At 41.2% G+C, this 21465-nt stretch overlaps 1 protein-coding gene across 3 annotated transcripts in view; it reads right to left on the minus strand.

Moving 5' to 3' along the window:
* Positions 1-7685, minus strand: part of NGF (nerve growth factor) — a 52401-nt gene extending 44716 nt beyond the window's left edge. Inside the window, exon 1 of one of the 3 annotated variants that reach the window (XM_082227452.1) lies at positions 7242-7685. The gene's annotated coding sequence lies outside the window, so the exon portion shown is untranslated. Of the gene's footprint in view, positions 1-6734; positions 6876-7241 lie in introns of those variants that run through there. The other 2 variants (XM_082227451.1, XM_082227449.1) reach the window with 2 other exon arrangements.
* Between the last annotated feature and the right edge of the window lie 13780 nt (positions 7686-21465).

Raw genomic sequence — 21465 nt, forward strand, 5'->3', positions numbered from 1 at the left:
GATAAGCAATGCTGAAAAAAGGTCAGTTCGAACACAGATTCTGCCTGAATTTTAGAAACCCTGCTACTAAGACTTCTCTCCATTTATCAAAATGCCACCCACAGTATTCTGCATGTCACACTGGAGCTGACTTGATCTAGTAGGTTTTGTTTGTTAGGTAGGCTCACCATTTAACACACAAGATGAGAGGAAACACAGGTTATTTTCCCTTTGGAAGTTTTAGATCAAATGCTCCATAAAGTTAGGGGTACCTGACTTTTAACCTGCTCCTGTGTCCTTAACAGCAAATGCAGAAGCAGTAGTTGAACTGCTAAAGCTTTTTCTCTCCTCTTTGATATCTGCATGTCAACCTGTTGTCAAAGGCACAAGAAGGAGTAAAAAGGGGACAGTTTTGCACATAGTTTTTAAGAGCCTTTCTGGCTGGACCTACTGGAAGATTTACAAGGAAAAAAATTAAGTGTTCCATTGGCTTGCTACATTTGACCATGAGGCTCCCCTGCCCCAGAATGAATTGCAATTACTAGGATCCAAGAATTCGCATATGTCAGATTAATTTAAAGAGTAAAATAACCTATTGTACTTCCATTTTTGTTCTGCTGGTTTTTTATGTGCTTAAACTGTTTTCCAATAATTTGATATAAATAACAAATTATAAAATCAATAGTATTCAGTTTCAAATATTTAGATATGCTATGCAGGACAGTTTAAATGTTTAAAATTCCTGGGAGCCAGCATAATTCTTTACCTAACAGGTAGAAATACCTGCCTGAAAAGGGTATAGGAACTGATTCTGCACTTCATTACCTAATCTACTGTAAGTCTCATATAACATGATCAAGCCAACCCAGATCTGTGGGAAGGGTTACAAACATAAAGGGTTCTCTTCTAAAACAACATTATTACTAGATCAGAACTAGAATTACAAATTGAATCCCAAGCACAAGCCCTTAGATCACCGCATTAGAGCAACAGATGTATTTCATCTTCCTTAGTTATGGAGGTTCTAGGCAGTCATAATCATCTCAGTTATGGATCTCTGCAGAGAAATGCATGAAGTCTTAATAATGAAATGCTTTTTCTCATAATAAACAAAAGTGGAGTGATTAAAATAGGGCTGGCTCACCCTTTTCAGCCCAAGGAACAAAGACACACAAAGGAAGAGCTACCTTGGGTGGTACTTCGGGTTACACATGTTTCAGGTTACATACGCTTCAGGTTACTAACCCAGAAATAGTACCCTGGGTTAAGAACTTTGCTTCAGGATGAGAACAGAAATCACGCAGCAGCGGCACGGCAGCAGCAGGAGGCCCCATTAGCTAAAGTGGTGCTTCAGGTTAAGAACAGTTTCAGGTTAAGAATGGACCTCTGGAACTAATTAAGTACGTAACCAGAGGTACCACTGTATACACAATACCATCCCCATTCCTTTGCTGATGTGTGGAGGGAATTTTCTCGCCATCATGGTGCTGGGTTGGGCACTGCAGGGCAGACAGAAACCTTTCCACCAAGCCCAATGCTATGATGGAAGGAAGATTGCTCTTTACAGATCCATCTCAAAAAGGGCTATTATGGTATATTACTATTGTGCTGCTGGGCAGGACAGAGATGAAACGCCCAGGGCTTCAATGCAGAAGAAAATCCCACCTACCCAGCCAAACTCTCATTCTTTTGCTCTCATTCATTTATGACTGGTAAAATAGGCAACAGCAATGGTGCTGAAGAAGTAGTTGGTGCTCTGGTAACAGAAAGAAACCCTCTGATTTGCCCCACTCTTTCCCTGGGACAGCTTAGGAACCATCAGAACATTCATTTCTGTTTCTGTGGATTTGAACCCCAGTCTCCTATAATATAATAACAATTATTATTATTTATTATTTATACTCTGCCTGCCTGGCTGGGTTTCCCCAGCCACTCTGGGTGGCTTCCAACAGAATATTAAAAACATGATAAAACATCAAACATTAAAAACAGGGCTGCCTTCAGATGTCTTTTAAAAGTCAGATAGCTGTTTATTTCCTTCACATCTGCTGGAAGGGCGTTCCACAGGGCGGGCACCACTACTGAGAAGGCCCTCTGCCTGATTCCCTGTAACCTTGCATCTCGCAGGGAGGGAACCACCAGAAGGCCCTTGGAGCTGGACCTCCTAGGCCCTAATACAACACTACAACCACAACACCACATTGGTTGACTTTAGGAGAATATTAGGAAAAATGTATTGAAGGTGAGAGCAGTTACAAATGGAAATAATTAGGTAGAGGGTTGGTAGGGACAGCCATCTATTGAGAATGTTCTAGGTCTGCAATTCCTGCAGCAGGAAGTGGGTTACAAGGTTCCATCCAATTCTAGACATATATAATTCAACTTAAAAAGTGATGTAAAATCCTCCTTCCAGTCATATTGATGCACATTTAGTAATTCAGCTTGAGTTTGATACGATTTTAAAAGTACATGGAATATAGCTTTGCTCCACATTTTAATAAATTCATAGGAGCCACAAACTCTTGCATAAGCCATTGAGCTTTGAGCTGTTGAATATGTACTTCAGTTCTACTCTAGCTTTAATCGCATACAAATCTTTTAAATGTCTCTGTATGAAGCATAAACCAAAGATTGTAATAACAAGAAAAAGAAGCTGTTATATTAATATTAGCTGCCTTTAAATTAATTACATCTGTAATTTTTGATTGTGAGGGTAACTGCAAAGGCAAAGAACATTTTTAGGGCACTGTGGCTCATTTGAATTGAACCCATAACAAGAAGAAGGAAATAGAAGTTTGTTTGAACTAAGCAAAGGGATTCTGCTTAGCTGAATAAAGCACTACTGGGTCACTGTCACCACAGCTATATGTTATGGATGTCTGTATGTGATGTCAATAAAAGGTTTGATAATGATGAAGCAAAGGGAATATTGCAATTGTAAAAGATGCCTCTCCAATTTGGTCCAGGAGGAAGTATTGCTGGCTCTTCTTGAAGTTATGTTAATTCCTGCATTGCACAGGGTTGAACCAGATGACTCTTGGGATACCTTCCAACTCTATAATTCTATTATTCTATTCCCCCCCCCACCTGAGGTGTATGAATGCACTTTAGAAGATACCACAGAAGAGTGAAAAAATATGGACTAGGGCTGTTAACTCTAGATAGATAGAAATGTGATGGTTCAATATTCTGGTGGCAGTGGTTGCAGGAAATACATCCTTCCAGCTTCATCTTACATGATAACTGTCTCTTTCTTTCTCTTTGATAAACCAGACCTGGTCTCAGTCATTCACCTTCAGATCAGACCACTTTAATGCTCACTATGTGGGGCTGCACTTGAAGACAATCTGGAAGTTTCAGATTTCAGCAACCAGAAGCTTGGACAGGAGCCAGTCAATCAGTTCATATTACACAGATCTTGTACCAGCTTAACTGATCTTGTTTCCAGGCTTAATGCAAGGAGCTGGTTTTGACCTCTGAAACCCCAAATGGCCTGGGGCCAGTATTTCTCAAGAATCCCTACAATCTCCCCTACATTTCTGAGACATTTAGTTCAGCAGCCAAGAACTGGTACCCTCTCCCATGAGAGGTTTGTACCACACTTTTAAATGGGGGGGGGGTGAAGAATGCATAATTTCAGCAGTCTTTTTGCAGATTATCATTCTATTCTGCTGTACTGGGGCAGATGGGGCTCGTCAACCTGGGAAGGTAGCTTACCTAGGAGAACGAAAACTCTGATCCTAAGCCTCCGCTGCCTTGTGGGGTATATTTAAGAGAAGGAAAGGCTAAAAAATAAACCCTACACAAACTTGGAGTGCAGTCTCTAAGATAGGGCCTCGTACACCTCCTACCGGCAACTCCTGCAGCCAAGCCCAGGACCTCCATACACACTGCTGAGGCCTGAAGAGGTCACTTCAGGGCTGCTAATTCTCTCTCAAGACGGACAGATGCCAACAACAAACTGCTACTGCCTTTTTACTTTTTTAGGCTGCAGTCTTATTCACTCTGACCTGGAAACTCAATGGGAATTAATTTTGAACTGACTTATACAGGATAGCATGTTTTAGAGATTGCCATGGGATTTACTGATATTTGTGTTGTTGTTATTTTGATTTCCCCCTTTGTCTCAAAGGGGCTGCGTTTTGATCTCTTTGCTGACTTAACAAGATAAAGCAACTGACTTAACAAGATAAAGCAGATAAAATCTTTCCTTATGTACTTTTACATTCATTTACACCTCTCTACATTTTTATCATCCACTTCTAGTTTAACACTTCAGTATTGGGGAATCTGCCATTTGAACAAACTCTCTGAGTGCTTTCAATATTTAAAACAGCACCATTTAGCTATTTTCTGTTATCCAGAAGCTGATTTTCCAAGCACAGTAGCTATTATCAAGTCCAGATCTCAAGATTCTGAGCCAACATTGAATTATTGCCTTGGTAGACAAAAACTAATTTTGATGTATAGATGTGTGTGCGTATTGCAGTTGTTGTTTTATATAAAGACCTCTGCATTCTCATGTTCTTTACTACAAAGTTTTTGCTATCATTTACAGTCTTATGGGTGGTCTACTATTTCCACTAATGTTAATGCTAGAAGACCAAAGCAGGGTTAAATTAGGCAAGCACCATTAATTCCAAGACAGCTGCATGTGTACGCACGAGTTCTCATCTACCTGTAACTCAACTGTATATCTATCTTTTTTGTCTTCTGGTAATCATACAAAGGCCAAGAGAAAGAAAAAAACCAAAAAAAAAGCAGAGAATCTCCCCCCTGCTTCTATAGGTGAATTAATTCCAGACCATGGATTGCTTAATGTTTAACCAATAACAAAGTAAACTATTTCCATCTGAAATGCCAGATATTCATGTGGAACAGTCTTCCCCCTGAAATTTTGTTATATTATTAAAACTACTCCTCTACCTCAAAAACAGACAGGGTTTCTGGCAAGCAACGTAAACCAAAAAAATGGAATCTATATGTGTAATCTAGCTCACAAAACAGTACAAAACTGAAGAACACATGTGGAGAGGTGGTAGAATAAGGATTTTTTTAACAACTTTATCCTATGTACGCTTACTTAGAAGCAAACTCCATTAATGTCATTGCAACTGTGTAAGTGAACTTCATGGTTTTATTAGCCAACCTACTTTAATGCATGTTATTAAATCAATCAGGAACAATTCATGTTTATCAGATGGCTGAATTCAGCACATATTTTTTAGATGGGAATTGCCAGCAGAGGTCACCATTGCTTTAAATGGCCATGATAAACAGTGACATTTTCAAAAACTGTAATGGATGGTCTGGGAGAGCTCCATCAGCCTGGCCTGGACTGACATTATGTGACAGAACTGAATTTTGTACTACTGTATTTCCATGCATGCTACACTTTATGGTGTTTAAGCAAAAATGAAACAGTTTCATTTTCAACAGTTGAACACAACCACAATACAAGCAGAATTAAATTGTTTAGTACAAATAATAAATACACCTCTTCTTTAAACTGATGCTTAGAAAACAAACTACAGCGATCTGTACGTGAGTCTTGAAACAGACTTTCCCCCCTTTGAAATACATGCAAGTGACACAGAATTTTAATGTGTACATAAGCAAAACAAATCTGCATCAACAAGTGGGATCTATCTCACCAACACAACTTCAGACTTCATAATATACTTTCCATTCAGAAACAAGTTAGTTTTCTTGAATTGAAACTTTGACACTTTGAAGCAAGTTGAACAGACACAATTTCACAACTCTTTAGCTTTCTGCCCATTTTTTAAATGAGAAAACAGAGAACAACTAAAAGAAGAAGAGCAAGGTTGCTTCTGAGCAAAGTTGTGCTTACCTAATACCTTGAGAGAGTAATGAGCAGCAGAAACTTCATGACTTCCTCTCCTAGCATCTTGTGAAACAGATTTTGTCCCTTAAGGGTGAGTTCTCTGCATTTCTCAAGTTGCTGAATTATCGTTATCCCAATTCCACATACTCCTTTGAAAGTGACTGTATCACTGAACAATGTCTCCAGATGTTTCAGAGATTGTTAAGCAATGATTCAGATACTTGATGTTAAGGTCCTGATCATCTTTGGCTCAATATATGACTCATCTAACCCATTTGGCCATTGGTCCTTATTATCTTTTTTTGTCCTGTAGGCGAATGCCTGATTCCCCCCCCCCACCCCCAATAATACAATTTCATGGACCATAATGACGTTTCTCATTTTATAGCAGTACAGTGCCATGGAATTATTTAATGATGGAATGTCGATCAAACAATGAGAGCATCACTGGAACCAGGTAAGAGAAAGTAAAGCTAACATGAGGAGTTCTAGACAGAATATCTTCCTACAGTGTAACAACAAAGTTCTGATGCATGTTTTCAGTTAAGCTAAGGTACAAGGCTACGTTATGCTGTACAAGAGAAAACCCACACCTAGTTTATACAAAGGATTTACAGTAATACACTTTGATGCTCACAAATTTCCAAGCTTGTGACAATTTGGGGGAAAACCAGCTGGACAAGCACATTATTCATATATCCATTTATTTCCTGCAGGTTTCCCACTGGACAAGGCAATGCTCAAAAGTTAAGGGGTGGAAGAAACAGATCCACAAACTGTCCCAAGGAGCTACAAAAACAAAACAACCCCCTCCCGCTCATCTGCTCGCCTCTTTCCCCTTCTGCCTGGCATTCGCTTTCAGGGGTGGGGGGGAATGTTTAATCACAAACCATAAATCAATGAGCACCGTCAGTTTCCATCCTGTCCCAGCAGGGAGTTTGTAGCTGGAGGGGAACTCAACCCTGTACGTGTCTGGGGGCTTCAAAAAGTGTCAAAACAGCGCGAGAGAACCACAGCCTGTGCCCTGATTTACACCAGAATGCCATAGGCATCCCCCCCCCCCGTGCGACCATACGCGGAACTAGGCGAAAACGGGCTGCACTCACGCCGTTTATGGGTTTATTTATTTGACGAGGGACCCCGGCGCCCTCTAAGCCACGACTTTCGGTCGGGGCTGCTGCTCCCCAGAGAAAGACGCGCCACTAATCCTCGCTCATCCCAGAGGCTGCTGGGCTTGCTTGGTCCAACCCCACGAGGGACCTGCCTCCCAAGGTGCCATTTCCAGTGACAGCCCCGGGACCGCAGCCTGCGGGCTTGGGAGTTGGCTCGCGTCCCCTGCGGCCGGGCAGCCCAGCAGCAACTTCTCCTCACGCGCCTGCTGCGTCCATTGGCCCAAGGCGGGCTGGCGACTCACCTCAGCGCTGCGACCGCGGGCAGGTGGAGAGAGGCCCCCCTAGGAGCTGCTGCTGCTGCTGCTGCTGCCGCCGCTATAGGCGCTGTCGCGCAGGCTCACGCACGGGATCCTCGAGCGCCTCGCTCCGTAGCCACTTTCCCAACGCACGCGAGCCATTCACTTCGCGCGCGCGCCGCAGCCTCATCCACGGCGCTCTCGCTCAACTCCGACCGAGCCGCCGCTGCTCTTGCGGCAACTGACTCACGAGAGACAGACTCGCCTGGGTCCTAGCGCCATAAAAAAAAAAGGCGCGGGAGCTGCACAGACTCGCCGCGCGCAGCCCAAGAGACACTGGGCGGGAAAGTCCCCTGAGGGGGCGCGGAGCGACTCCCGGGAAAGACGTCGCTCGCCCAGGCCGCCCGCGAGCTTTTTCCCGCCCTCGCGCTCGTCCGCCTTTGCTGGGCTCTCGAGAGGGACTCGCCGGCACGTGCGCGGCTCCTGTCTCCTGCGGGAGATGAATGGAAATGCAGGCGAGCGCCTCGGGAGGCCTGCTCGACTTCTGATTGGAGGAGGGCGGGCGGAGCGCCCCGCGAGGAACCTCCCACAGCTGCGCCGGGCCACTCCGCGCAAAGGAAGGCGAACGTTCCAAGCCCCTTTGAGTCATCTGTTTGGGGGGCGATTATCCAGTTTCGCGCTGGAATTATCTGGAAGAATTAAATTTGGCAGCTTTTTTTTTTTTTTAGTTCTTCCTGGAGGTCCACTATAAAATACCTGCTCCGTAAACAAGAAATCATCCCAGTTCCTGTCGAACTGAGCTTTGAAAGAGCAGTAAAGTAGATTCATAAAAAGCAAGGTTTGGATTCATGAAGAATGCAGAGTAAACCCGATTCACAGGTAGATGAAAAGAAAACAAACCCCGCTGCAGATTAACTCAGTGAAAACTCCGGATTATTGGTTCACGAATGATGAATCCTCTCCCACTCAAAGAAGACCACCAAACTGCAAACAGAAAGGTGTCAACTTTTGGAATGAAGGAATTCCATTTTGAGCCACCAACATCAGCCAATAGCCATAAGAATATAAGAACAAGATCAGGCTAGTGGTCCATCTAATCGGGCATCCTGTCCTCTCAGTGGCCAACCAAATCCCAATAGGGAGCCTGCAAGCCGGAGCAGACTCTCTCCCGTTGCCTTTTCCAGCAACTGATATTCTGAAGCAGGCTGCCCCCAACAGTGGAGACAGAGCATAGCCATCAAGGCAAGTAGCCTTCTCCTCCATGAACTTGCCTGGTCTTCTTTTAAAGCCTCCCAAATTGCTGGCTATCCTTGCCTCCTGGGTAGGTGAGATCCATAGTTTGGCAATACACTGTGTGAAGAATTGCTTTCTTTTGTGTGCCCTGAATCTTCCAACATTCAGCTTCTACAAGTTCTAATGTTAGGAGAGAGCAAGAGAAAAACTTGCCTCTGTCTGCTTTCTCCTACCATACATCGTTTTCTACACTCCTTTCATGTCGCCGCTCACATTTTCTCTATATTAAAAGGCCAACCAAGGTTTTAACCTCTCCTCACAGGGGAGCTCCTCAATCCCCTGGATCATTTTGGTTGCCTTTCCCCCCCCCCCCTGAATGTACAACATCCTTTTTTTAAGGTGAAGCAACCATAACTGAACATAATAACAAGTTTGCTAAAATAAAATTGGGAATCTTATATTAAAAAGTCAATTAACTGTTCACAAATTGCTAATTGCACTTTAACTAGCCATATGCAAATTGCAAATTCCGAACAGGATGCTGGGCTAAATGGACCTTTGATTTGATCTGGCAAGGTTCTTCTTCTGTATATGTACAACTTTCAAAATGTTGAGTAAGAAATTCAATCCACTGCTTTTGCAAAAGCATAAGCAGAGCTCATGCCACAATAAACCAATTCGTTCCCAAGGTGTCACCTCGTACTTTGTGCTCCCAAATAACATGCATGTTTGCGTAATAGCAAATTGCATAATTTATCAATAACAAAGCAATATATCATTCCTTCAGACTCTGAATATAAATATGCAGTTTAGACACATAATACAACTCATATTTGTTTCATCTCTTTGCTGGCAACAAAGATGGATAAGGTCTCTGAAAGGGATGTAAGCATAGCTGTCAACTTTTCCCTTTTCTTGCGAGGAATCCTATTCGGAATAAGGGAATTTCCCTTTAAAAAAGGGAAACGTTGACAGTTATGGATGTAAGCCTGAAATTAACAACCTACCTTGTGCAGAGATGGCTGCCCACTGCACACTTCCATAGAACATAATGGCTATCCCAGCATAGCTGCAGTATTTGCCACTTCCATGTGGCCAGGGATGCATGTGGCTGTGGTGATGTCTTCATTTGGCTTCTCGAATGATTTCATTGTAAGCACCATTCCAGCACATTTGGCTCCCAGTATGACGAAACACTGCTGCTAGTCTGAAACACATGGGAAGTCAAATTCAGGTGGTATGAGAGTTGCATGGAACCTGAAATGCATGGCTGTACCAATCGTGCTGCAGACTGTGTAATAGAAACATTGAACTGGCTCTTCTTTCTCAAGACACAGCTCCAAAATACTCAATTATACAATATCCTTCGATGGCAACCTTACTGAAAATAAAAGAATAATTCCTAAGTGCTGTGGGAATTGTCTATGATTTAAAAAATAATAATAAAGATAAATGATAACAGGCAACACTTAAACTAACCATGAGAAAGTCCTGTTCAGAAACACAACATGCCGGTAACTTGGTAACTTGGACCCTCTTACTTGAGAATAGATTGGCCTCAGCTTCTGATCCCAAGTTCAAATGTGTAAAATGATGCAACATACATTCCATCCAGCAGAGGGAAGTGTGGTGAGATGAGTACCATATCTTTTAACTCTAGGAAGACTGAAGATTGATGGGGGGAAAGTTTGATGTGCTGAAAATGTATCAGAATCCTTGGAAATTAGGGGTGTAGTATGCAAAATCCAGCAATCCTCTACAGTTATGATTTGGGTAAGCAGGTAGGCAGCAGTTGTGGGGCAGTGAGTTTTATTTTAAACTCCTGCACCTGGAATGCTTGTGTACTATATATGTAATGACTAGAAACCACAACCTAGTTCTGCTTTTTATAGTCTAATTTTAAACACACATGCAAACTGATTAAATGGTCAACATTCCAGACTTGGCTTACATTTTGACTGTATTTTTTCTTTTTCCTGTCTATTCACTGGTACAGTGCAAATTTCAGCACATGCATTTCAGTTTCTTTGGAAAAGAGCAAAGCACCTGCCTAACCACAGTGCTGAAATCAATGGGACTGAAATGTTATATAGAAAGAAATTATGTTGGAAATATGCTTTATGACACACTGGGATCTATTCTAGACCCTGTTATGCTGAACACTCTGTGAAGCAGTAATTCTGATTGCTTTGTGTTCCTGATTATTGTGGTTTATGTTTTAATTGCCTTATTGTTCTTACTGTGAGGCAAACAGTGCACGCAATCCACCTGTCTTTTCTAATAATAATAATAATAATAATAATAATAATAATAATAATAATTTATTTATACCCCGCCCATCTGGCTGGGTTTTCCCAGCCACTCTGGGCGGCTTCCAACAAAACACTAAAATACAATAACCTATTAAACATTAAAAGCTTCCCTAAACAGGGCTGCCTTTAGATGTCTTCTAAAAGTTTGGTAGTTATTTTTCTCTTTGACATCTGGTGGAAGGGCATTCCACAGGGCGAAGAACCACTTGGGAAATGTTTTATATCTTTCACCTCCCATTTCTCTTCCTTGCTTCCAGACCAGGAGGTGTCTGGAGTTGTGGAGGGGGAATAGTACTCTTAGCAAGCCCCAGCAGAGCAAGACAGGGACCCAATCTGCACTTTCCTTTCATCTTTTCTTAGTGTGGACTTAGTGCAGGTGAATTGGGTAGGCAATGTGAATAGGCCAGGTCCTGTGGCTTGGCAAAAAACTTAACCAACTCAACAGAGTTCAAAATAAAACAACAAATCAATTATCCAGCATTCATAACTACATCTTGACATTTATTACCATTCACTAGAGTTAATAGGAACTCCACCATGCAGGACTGCTAAGGGGACTTGCAGAGAAATGTAAGAAGGAAGTTTGTTTTAAAAGCCTGATCACTGATTCTTCAAGCACACCCAGCAAGTTCTTCACTTTACATTGATTTCCTCTAATATTATGTTGATTTCCTCTTTGCCTAATTTTGACTTAAGATGGTCTAAAATTCTGATTGGGAAAGTAATTATTTGATGCTTGTGTTTGCTCTTGTTAACTTGACAAATCATCCAAGCCTATATTATGCTCATTCCGAGATGCTCTTTATTCAGCTGCATAAATCGAACTGAATATTAAATGTAAATAACTACATTTTTATTTTATGTGTTGTAGCCCCTCTGTTTTTACTATTTTTTATTACTACTGTTACAGTGTCCAACTACTGTTGCCATTCTGCTGTGAGTTCACACAATATATCCAATGTTCAACCTACAAGCATGCCTTTTATACTGGGCACCAACTTCTGAGAAGTCTTTACCTCAGGGTCTCTCTGGGGACTGAAAGGAGGGATATAAATATTTCAATATGTAGGTATGCCACTCTTTACTATATCAGCACTTGTCCGCCATTACACTGAAAACCAAGTTTACATTCACAAGCAAAGCCAGGCCTTCCCACACTTAGAATCATAGAATCATAGAGTTGGAAGAGACCACAAGGGCCATCGAGTCCAACCCCCTGCCAAGCAGGAAACACCATCAGAGCACTCCTGACATATGGTTGTCAAGCCTCTGCTTAAAGACCTCCAAAGAAGGAGACTCCACCACACTCCTTGGCAGCAAATTCCACTGTCGAACAGCTCTTACTGTCAGGAAGTTCTTCCTAATGTTTAGGTGGAATCTTCTTTCTTGTAGTTTGGATAGAAGATTCCACCTAAACATTAGGAAGAACTTTCTGACTTCTCCTGTTGTTGTTGCTGCTGCTGTGGCTGGAGGGGGGAGGATGACTTTCTTCCCTTTGTTCCCCCCCCCCCACTGCTTTGACTGAGAGAAGGAAGCCTGGGGGATGAGTGAGCTGTGAGGGGAAGGGGTTTGGGGGGGATCAGTAAAGGGAGGGGGAGGGAGTTTGGCCTGTTGCAAAGGGAGGGCAGTTGGCAACAGAGTTGGGAGTTTGGCAGAGGTTGATTAGCCCTATATTAAGTAACATTCAGTGCCCCATCATTTCCTATTTTAGTAGATACCAAATTCAAACATTCATCACATTTAAGAAAAACAAAAACAAAACTTTCAACAGTGGTTTATTTCATTATTAAATTTATATCCCACTTGAATGGGATGGCAGAAAATAGACATTGATCACAAGATTGTTAAGGCTGTTGCACACGTTGCAAAGCAGAAAACCCAAGTTTGCCACCGTGAGTATACTTGAGACAGAGCTCAAGTCAGATCTGGCTCTCTGATGTCAGAGTCTGCAGATAATGTGTGTTTCCATTCCAAACATGTGTTTGCCTCTTCTGCATTCTACATTTTAAGATGGACATTTCCCAAATGTAACAAATTAAATGACCCTACGATAGCATACCTCAATGATTTTCTAAACAATTCAGCTTTAGGTATCTACTAGCTTGTAAATGATTGAGAGGAATGGAGTATTTGCCTGTTTTGCCAGCTTTGTGCAGCTGAGCAAGGCTGTACTCAATACTGCTGCTAAGTAGAGAAATGCTAATATAATCTTCTGATTAACATCTTGCATCAATTTGTTCATGGCTGCAATGTACATAACATACTCTCCAATACTGAAATACTACTGAGACTTAACTTTAATCTACCCTGATAATTTACAGCATTGCATCTGCTCGAATAAAAGGGCTGTGTTACATTGACAGTGCAACCCTGTGCACATCTACTTAGGAGTAAGCAGTGCTTTTTCTCTGACAGTTGTTACTAGTACAAAGTACTGTCACTTTTTTGTTGTTGTTGCCCATTGCAGGCATTCAGTGCTGGTACCCATGGTGTACACACACACACACACACGAAAGCATGGGAGTAAGTAAGCATGGGAGTTCAATGAGATGTTTTCCAAGGTAAGTGTATATAGAATTGCAGCCTGATTCTCTAAGAATTTAATTTGTTTCCATTTTAATTTGTTCCATTTGCATTTAATTTGTTTCCATTTTTTGTTCCATGGTTAAGACAGATAACTGAACAGCTGAGTGAAAAACAGGCTCTAAACTAGTCTATATAAATTTGCTCTAGTGAGCATGTGTATGGTGAAACACACCAAGAGGAAAGTAAATTTAAAATGTACTTAAAAGAAGTGACAAATGGTGAAAAGTTGCAAATATTCATTTTTTTAAATTAATCAGTAGATGATATAGAAGTGTTAAAGCAGTAAATTATATTTAAAAGATTGCATTGATAAATGAAAAAAAATTGCAACAAGACTACTATAGGAAAATGTATTATTAAGGCATTCTAAAACAATATAAGAAAAGTCACTTCACATTTTAAAAGAAGAGGTAGACAGGGGCTTTCTGGAATGGCGAGTCAAAGGCTCATATGTACCAGACTTGCTATGGTGAGGTTTCCACTCCTCAGTGAAAATAATTCATGAGGATTGGGACAAAAAAAAAAAGGAAAAGGAAAAGCTCTCCTCCACAAAAAACCCCAAAACCCCCCAGTTTTAGTTCCTTGTGTTTCCCTAATATAAAACACTTTCATTTCTTATCTTTTTCCACACTATGATTGATTCTTTTTGGTAACACCTCTGAATAAATTTACTCCCTATTAAAATTAAGCTTTCTTTAATTTATGGCTTGCACCAAGATTCTGTGCCTTCGTTGTTCTCCTTTTCATTGCAACTCAGTTTTCCTTATCAAATGTAAGCCATAAATTCCTAAACCTGGAAGAAATTTGAAATCACCTGGTTTCTAGCTAAGATCATACATCACTTTCACAAATAATTATCTCATCCACAAATCCCTTTGGTGAACTGTCAACCATCCAAGCACTCATCTTCAAAGGACTCATCACTGTGTTTATCTCAAAATTTGTATGGTGGGGGAAAACGATCCGTGTATTCAGGGATGTTTAGCTGCTATCTTTTCTGCTCCTCCAGCCTTGGCATATAATCAGCAAATTATGGTGCATACAATCTGTGGGTCTGCTCCTTCTGTGCAGCCCTCCATACCAAGAACCCAGAAAATAAGTCCAAAGAGGACCTAGTTAACAGTGAGTATTAACTTTCACATGGCAGATAAATGGGTCATAGAGTCCACCTAATTAGATTGCTATACAATGCTGTCTCCTGTTTCTGCCATATGAATCTACACTGTAATCAGTATGTGCATGTTGAACTGGGGCACAATCAGAAAATCGATTCCCCACTTGATTTCCTCTATAATAGATTGTAATCCAGACACAGCCATGGTGGGAATACCCAAAGGTCATTGTAGGAATACCCAGTATAGATGAGCCAGACACCTCAATTTGGACTGTAATGAAGTGTAGAGTACAGATGTACCAGTTGTTATTGCCCATAGGATGATATATCTCCCATAAAGGACTTCAATTGAATCAATGTTATAACGGGTGTCGTTTGTATTTATGGGGATCATAAAGAAAAGCGACATATATTAATAGTATTCAAGATGAATTGTGTCAGGGGTGGGCTTGGCTGCTCTTAATTGGAATGTCTCGAAATAATTAGCAGGCAAAGTATCCACTGACCCGGAGGTAAGGTAATTGTACTTCCGAAACATACAAAAGGCCTGGAGCCCTATAGGTCCTTGTCAGCAACAATAGTTTATCACTCAGCTGCTGGCTATTAGCAAGTTGTTGCCAGCTCAGAGTAGAGTACATAATCTATTTAAAACATGAGCCCTGCTGTGAAACTGGAAACAAAGCAGCCTGATGCTGGCAAGGAGAGACAGATGACCCCGTGATTTCACTGTTTGATTATATTTCAAAGTGGCTGTTACATCCCAGGGGCAGTCAAGGTGTTTAAATACAGGGCATGTAACCATCTGAAGATAGAATCATCTGAGCTAAAAACTGAGCATTTTAAAACTTCCTGTCCATGATTTAGACCACTATTCATCTCCTATCCCATAACCTATTTTCTCACTTTAGGCATTGGTATAGGTTGTAGGGGTCCCAGGCCCTGAACGATGATTATTTGAAAGCAAAATAGCTACAGTGACCAATTTAACAAGGCAGAATTGGTGATAAGACATTGGCCGGCTAATTAACACAAATCCTTTTTTGAAATGTTAAAAAAACCAACCCTTCCTTATTTTGAGGCTGGCCACCTTAAGGACAGTTCTCTGCCTGATTTTAAGGTGGTCATACCTGCCAACCTAGCAGTTCGAAAGCACGTTATGTGCAAGTAGATAAATAGGGACCGCTTCGGCAGAAAGGTAAACGGCGTTTCCGTGTGCTGCTCTGGTTCACCAGAAGTGGCTTAGTCATGCTGGCCACATGACCTGGAAGCTGTCTGCGGACAAACACCGGCTCCCTCGGCCTATAGAGTGAGATGAGCACACAACCCCAGAGTCGGTCACGACTGGACCTAATGGTCAGGGTTCCCTTTACCTTTACTTACCTGATCAAAGGGATGTCAAAGGGCAACTCCAGCAGAAAACCTCTGAATTACAGTTTATCAAGCAACTCCCCATTCTGTTACCTGTGCCTTGAATAGAGATTACAGCTTAAAAAAACATAGTTTACCAATGTGAGGATGTTTGTGCTATCACCAGTGTTGCCTTGTTGATTGGTCACTGTAGTTATTTTGCTTTCAGGTAATAATCATTATCCTTTTTGCATTTTGTTTCCCTCTGAACTCACTTCTCTGCTGTGCTCTGCCCATTTTCCAGTTCAGGAATATACTTCATGCATCTGATGAAATGGACTATGGTTCATGAAAGCTTATATGCTATAATAAATGTGCTAGTCACAAGACTTTGTTGTTTTTGCTACAACAGACTAACACAGCTACCCTTCTGGAAATTGTACCAAGAGTTTAGTTCATCTGATTAGCATTCCATTATGCAAGCCTCTGGCAGGCTAATCATGACAGCTGTTGTTCGACTGTTTATTCTCAGTGCACAGCAATTTCATTATCAACTTGTTATTTTAATTAAAGTAGGAAATCCACAAGAAGGAGGAGTGAGGACTATTCTTCCAAGCCAGGGAGGTGGGCTCAGCTCAGAGATTAAATTCATAGGAAAGTAGGTTCACCGTTCCTGCTACAGTACATTAAGGATGCTAAATAATTTTCTTTATGACAACTCCTAGTGAGTTTGTTATCACAATGTTACAAGTGGGACCTGCAACAAAATGTTGCAACATATCATCACCCCTAACAGGAAGTTCAAGGTTCAGGATTCCAGACAGCTAGTCAGCCTTGTCTTCTTCCAGATATCCCTGATCATTGGCCATGCTAGGTTGATGAGACCTGGAATTCAACAAACCTATGGAAGGCAATGGGATTACCCACCCTGCTAGAATGATACAGGAACACGGCATTACATTTCCACTCCCTCCATCTTCTGTTTTTCTTTTCCTACTACACTCAACGTGCAGTGTCTAGTGAGTTTGTCCAGTCTCACTTTGTCTGCCTCTGGCATGTTCCCTCCCACAAAACCCCCTCTAGCTTTATTTCTAAGTGTGTTTTTCGTACTTTTGTGAACACTGAGGTTCTCTCAGTCATGCTGATGCCATCCTCAGATTGCTCTGTGGTCCCACTTTGGCTTCAACCCTGTCAGCCCTCATCACTTGAGCTTGGTACAAGAGGAAGCGACTGAATGTGCCTGATTCCCACAGGTCAACAATAGGTATGTGGATGTATGAAATGCAGCCATGGGAAGGCTGCCCCCAATATTAAGCTGTTCATTTAAAGCAGTTCCAACACATTTGGGCAATTATATGTTTTCAGAGAACCTCTGTATAAGCTTTGTGCAGGCAAATCAGAATGAAAGTTCAATAGGTCATCTGAAGGAGCTTATGAATTCAAAGATGCTCTATTGGTTAACACATTGTCATTACTGTATGTTTAGTAACTTGTTCCACACTTTCATTATTATGTTACTACCTATGTCCAAAAGAGCATTGTTGAAGTCTGATATCTAAAACACTACCCATATTCCATCATTAGTATAGTTCCCAGCTGATTTTGCAGCTGGACTCTGGCATAGTGAGCCTAATGATTTAACGCCATCAGGAAACAGCAACTAAAAGAACCCAGTGACAGACATAAACTGACTTTTATATTTAATCCAAGATCTCAAACAGTTTCTGATTACTGTATTTATAGGAATAGGTAGATATATGTTTGGCGTAAGCAACACATATTTATTTAAAACTTAGAAGTTCAGGCGAGAGGAATAGTTGTGGCCAATGAAATCTAGGCTTTTCTTTAATATGACAGTGGAAGACTATGTTTCAGCTCAGACTTAATGCTGGCCAGCAGGGATTTGGTGGTTGTGAAAATTTAAGGCAATTCAATTCTAGCTTCCAACCCAACCCAACCCAACCCAACCCAAACCAAACCAAACCAAACCAATCTCATGCAACACTCTCCAATCACAGTACTTAGTAAATGGGGTGGTGGGTGGTAAAAAAATTAAAACTAGCTCCTCACCTCCATTGCCTTTTACTCATTTGTAAGTTCTCTGAACATTAGAAAGCATTTCATGAGTTGGGTGACATTTTTTTCAGCTTGTCTTTTGTTTAACCTTCAGTTTTGTTTAACCTAACCATTCTTCCATATCTCTGTCTCTCTCTGTGTCTCTCTGTGTCTCTCTCCCTCCCTCCCTCCCTCTCTCTCTCTCTCTCTCTCTCTCTCTCACACACACACACACCTGTTTGTTTCCCATCATTTCACAACCAATTCCAGTCCGAACCTCATTCTCTCCCATCTTCATTCCCAGTCCCATCCTAATTCATTTGTTCAGCTTGTATTTTGGAATAAGCTTTCATGGGGAGTCCATGAAAGCTTATGACATAACAAAAAGGGGGCTCTTTAAGTCACCACAGCGTAGGACTTGTGTGTTGTTGTTTTTGTTTCTGTTTTTGCAACAGACTAAGATGGCTACTCTTCTAGAAATTGTCAGTTGTAGTATACTCATATGAACACAGTAAGCTGCCTTACACTGAGTCAAACCATTGGTCTATCTTGCACAGTATTGTCTGCCCTGCCTTTCCATTACTATGCATAATACTGGAGGTGTCAAGAGTGTGTTTGATAGAGGAGCAAATTGGCAGAAACAGGCTGTGGTAAACATTCAATGTACACTGTGCCATGCCTACTAGGTGGTCGCAAGGCAGACATTTAAAGAACAATACAAATAAAAGCCTAGGTTAACTGCACGTAGCTGTAGTAATCTTTCCAAAATGTTCTCTGCATGCTCTGGACAAATACAAACCATTTTGGTTTAGTGGGGAGCAGGGTTTACTCCAGGACATGTTTTGCAGGGCTTGCAAATCATTGGGCACTGCCGCGTAATACAGATCATGCCTTTTTATGGGGACATTCATATTCCAAAGAAAACAAATTCCTTTGAAACACATTGTCTTAGTTAAAGGTTTTAACGTGCTTTGAGATTTCTAGAAGGCACAACTTTACATAATACAGCCATGTCATAGGAAGCCAGCAGTAATGAATTCTCTATGCATCTGTGCTCTGTATGGATAACTAGGCATGGCACTATATTTCTAAGGTTAATCAAGGTAGATTGAATTAAAAGATTATTTGATTCATAAAAGATGGAGCTATACATGTCTGCTGTGGTTTGCTTACTAGAACATACTGTGAGTTCTTTCAAGCATGGCTGTCTTGGCTGGTTTATGAAAGCACTGAGTGGACACAATTTTATAAATAATGTTCATAACCAGGGAAATAAATCCAAATGTCTGAATAATGCCTTTTCAATGTATATCTCATTGTACCTTCTTACAAAAATCTGGGACAGTCTGAGACTTCCTTTGTACACTTACTTAAGGAGAAATCACTTTGTTGTGGTATTATCCATTTATTTATTTATCTATCTCAAAGCATTTTTTAAACTGCTTGATAGTGTAGAAATCTCTAAGTGGTGCACACTATGTACAGTATAAAAACAATATTCATTAAAACAAAATTATAGCCTAAATAAAAGAAACCATATAAATGTATCTAGAAGCAAATAGAACAAATTCAGGGAGTTCATTCTAATAAATCAGAGTCTAATCTTAGGGGTCAAGGAAAGCTTCAGGAAAAAGACACAGAGAGCACTACTGTAGTCCAGTTGTGAGGCTTTGTGGCTGTGTTGTGGATGTGTGTGATTCAATGGGTTGAATCCAGGCTTAGATGTTTTTAGTGCAGACACACTGAAATCTATTGAACTTTAATGAGTCATGACTAACTCAATCAAGGGGACTAACAAGTCCCATTGATTTCAGTAGGATCTACTCTAAGCATGGTGAGTTTGGGATTCAACCCAACCACAATTCCTGACTGCATGAGTCTTTCATGTCAATCTGCCCTCTCCTGGATACCTGAATACTTATACAGCCAGGGTGTTCAAAGTTCTTTGCTCTTATTTATGCTCAGAACATGTTCATATAGTAAAAACATGTACTCTATTATGTGGGGGGCCATTAAAGAAAGGAGATATATAAACATGGCACACACATATCTGAAATGAAATGGGCCTGATGTTCTGAGGAGAGCTGCATCCTGGAGCCCTTTCCACAGAGTCTTGTGTGATATCACAATCCTAGTAAGCTTGGCCCAGCTTGTGACTGGACCATGGAAACTCCGTCAATATTTTAAGTATGGCTTGCTAATGTAAACACCAGAACCACTGCAAACCAATAAATAAAAAAATAATATTAACACCAAGGAACATTGATTTGGGCTCTCCATTAGGTTTATTCTGCTAATCTCTCATTCCTTTAAATCCTTCGTTCATTTAGACCCTTTGGTTTGTATTCTGCCTTACCAGGCTTGGTGACAATCTTCAAGCCCCCCCCCCCCCCGACTAGAACTGCAAAGTTCATTTCACTACCTATAGGTGAACAGGGAAAACTTCCTCACATTCCTTTCCTCCATGTGTGTGGCTGGCTTTGGCTAAACTCCACTAAAAATAGAGGAGTGGTTCAGAAGGTGAAGAAAAGATGGCTGTTCCAGTCAGGTTGCTATTGAATTTAGGAGCAGTGGGAAAGAAAAGGTCATGGAACATAAGCATGACCTTAGAAGGAGCAGTACCATAATTAATATTATTATTATTGCTTTATTACTCTGGGGCAGCTTAAGGAATGCGCTGTCAAGCCCACAGCAAGGATGGAGGTAGAAGTAAACACAGATCAGGATGCTGAACTTAAAAAGAATCTTGTAAGTGATAACCTGCTCTTATTGCTAAAGGAGCTTACAGTGGTGCCTCGCAAGACGAAATTAATTCGTTCCACGAGTTTTTTCGCCTAGCGAACTTTTCGTCTTGTGAAGCACGGTGTCGGAAAAGTTTTGGAAAAGCTTCAAAAACCACCAAAAACCTCAAAAAAGGCTACCACACCGCCTTCTATGAGTTGCTCCTCGAAGTCAAGTCGCAACTGTATTAACGGTGTTAAGAAAAAGGAAACAAACTTGCAAGACGTTTTCGTCTTGCAAAGCAAGCCCATAGGGAAATTCGTCTTGCAAAGCAGCTCAAAAACCGCAAAACCCTTTCGTCTAGCGAGTTTTTCGCCTTGCGAGGCATTGCCACTGTACTTGCCTTTCAGACTTTTTCTATGTTGTTCTTTCAGGCTGCAGAAATTAAGGCAGAAATTAAGTAGCAGAGAAAAGTATCCGCTGAGACCAACATTGTTTCCTATAGAGGAGAGTGAAGACTGTCAAGGGGATAGTCTATTGTTGGGAAGGCTGTCCTGTCCAAGTTCTGATTGAAGATAAATAAGTCTATGAAGGGGAAGCAGGAACCTTGAAGTTGCCCAACAACAACTAACACCTGAACAGCAGACTGATCAGGCATAGAAGTTACCTGGCCATGCTATTCCCCACTATGGTGAGATGTATTGTATTTCTATTTAAATTGCTGCAATTATTTTTAAATGTGCATCTATAGATAAATGATCATCTGCATATTTTATGCAACTTCCCCCCTTTTTGATGATGCATAAGTGACCACTGTCAATCATCAGAAGGCATAGAATGGGTGGTATGCAACTAAGTTTTA

The sequence above is a fragment of the Podarcis vaucheri genome (assembly GCF_965113315.1).
Source record: "Podarcis vaucheri genome assembly, chromosome: 6".
NCBI lineage: Eukaryota > Metazoa > Chordata > Lepidosauria > Squamata > Lacertidae > Podarcis > Podarcis vaucheri.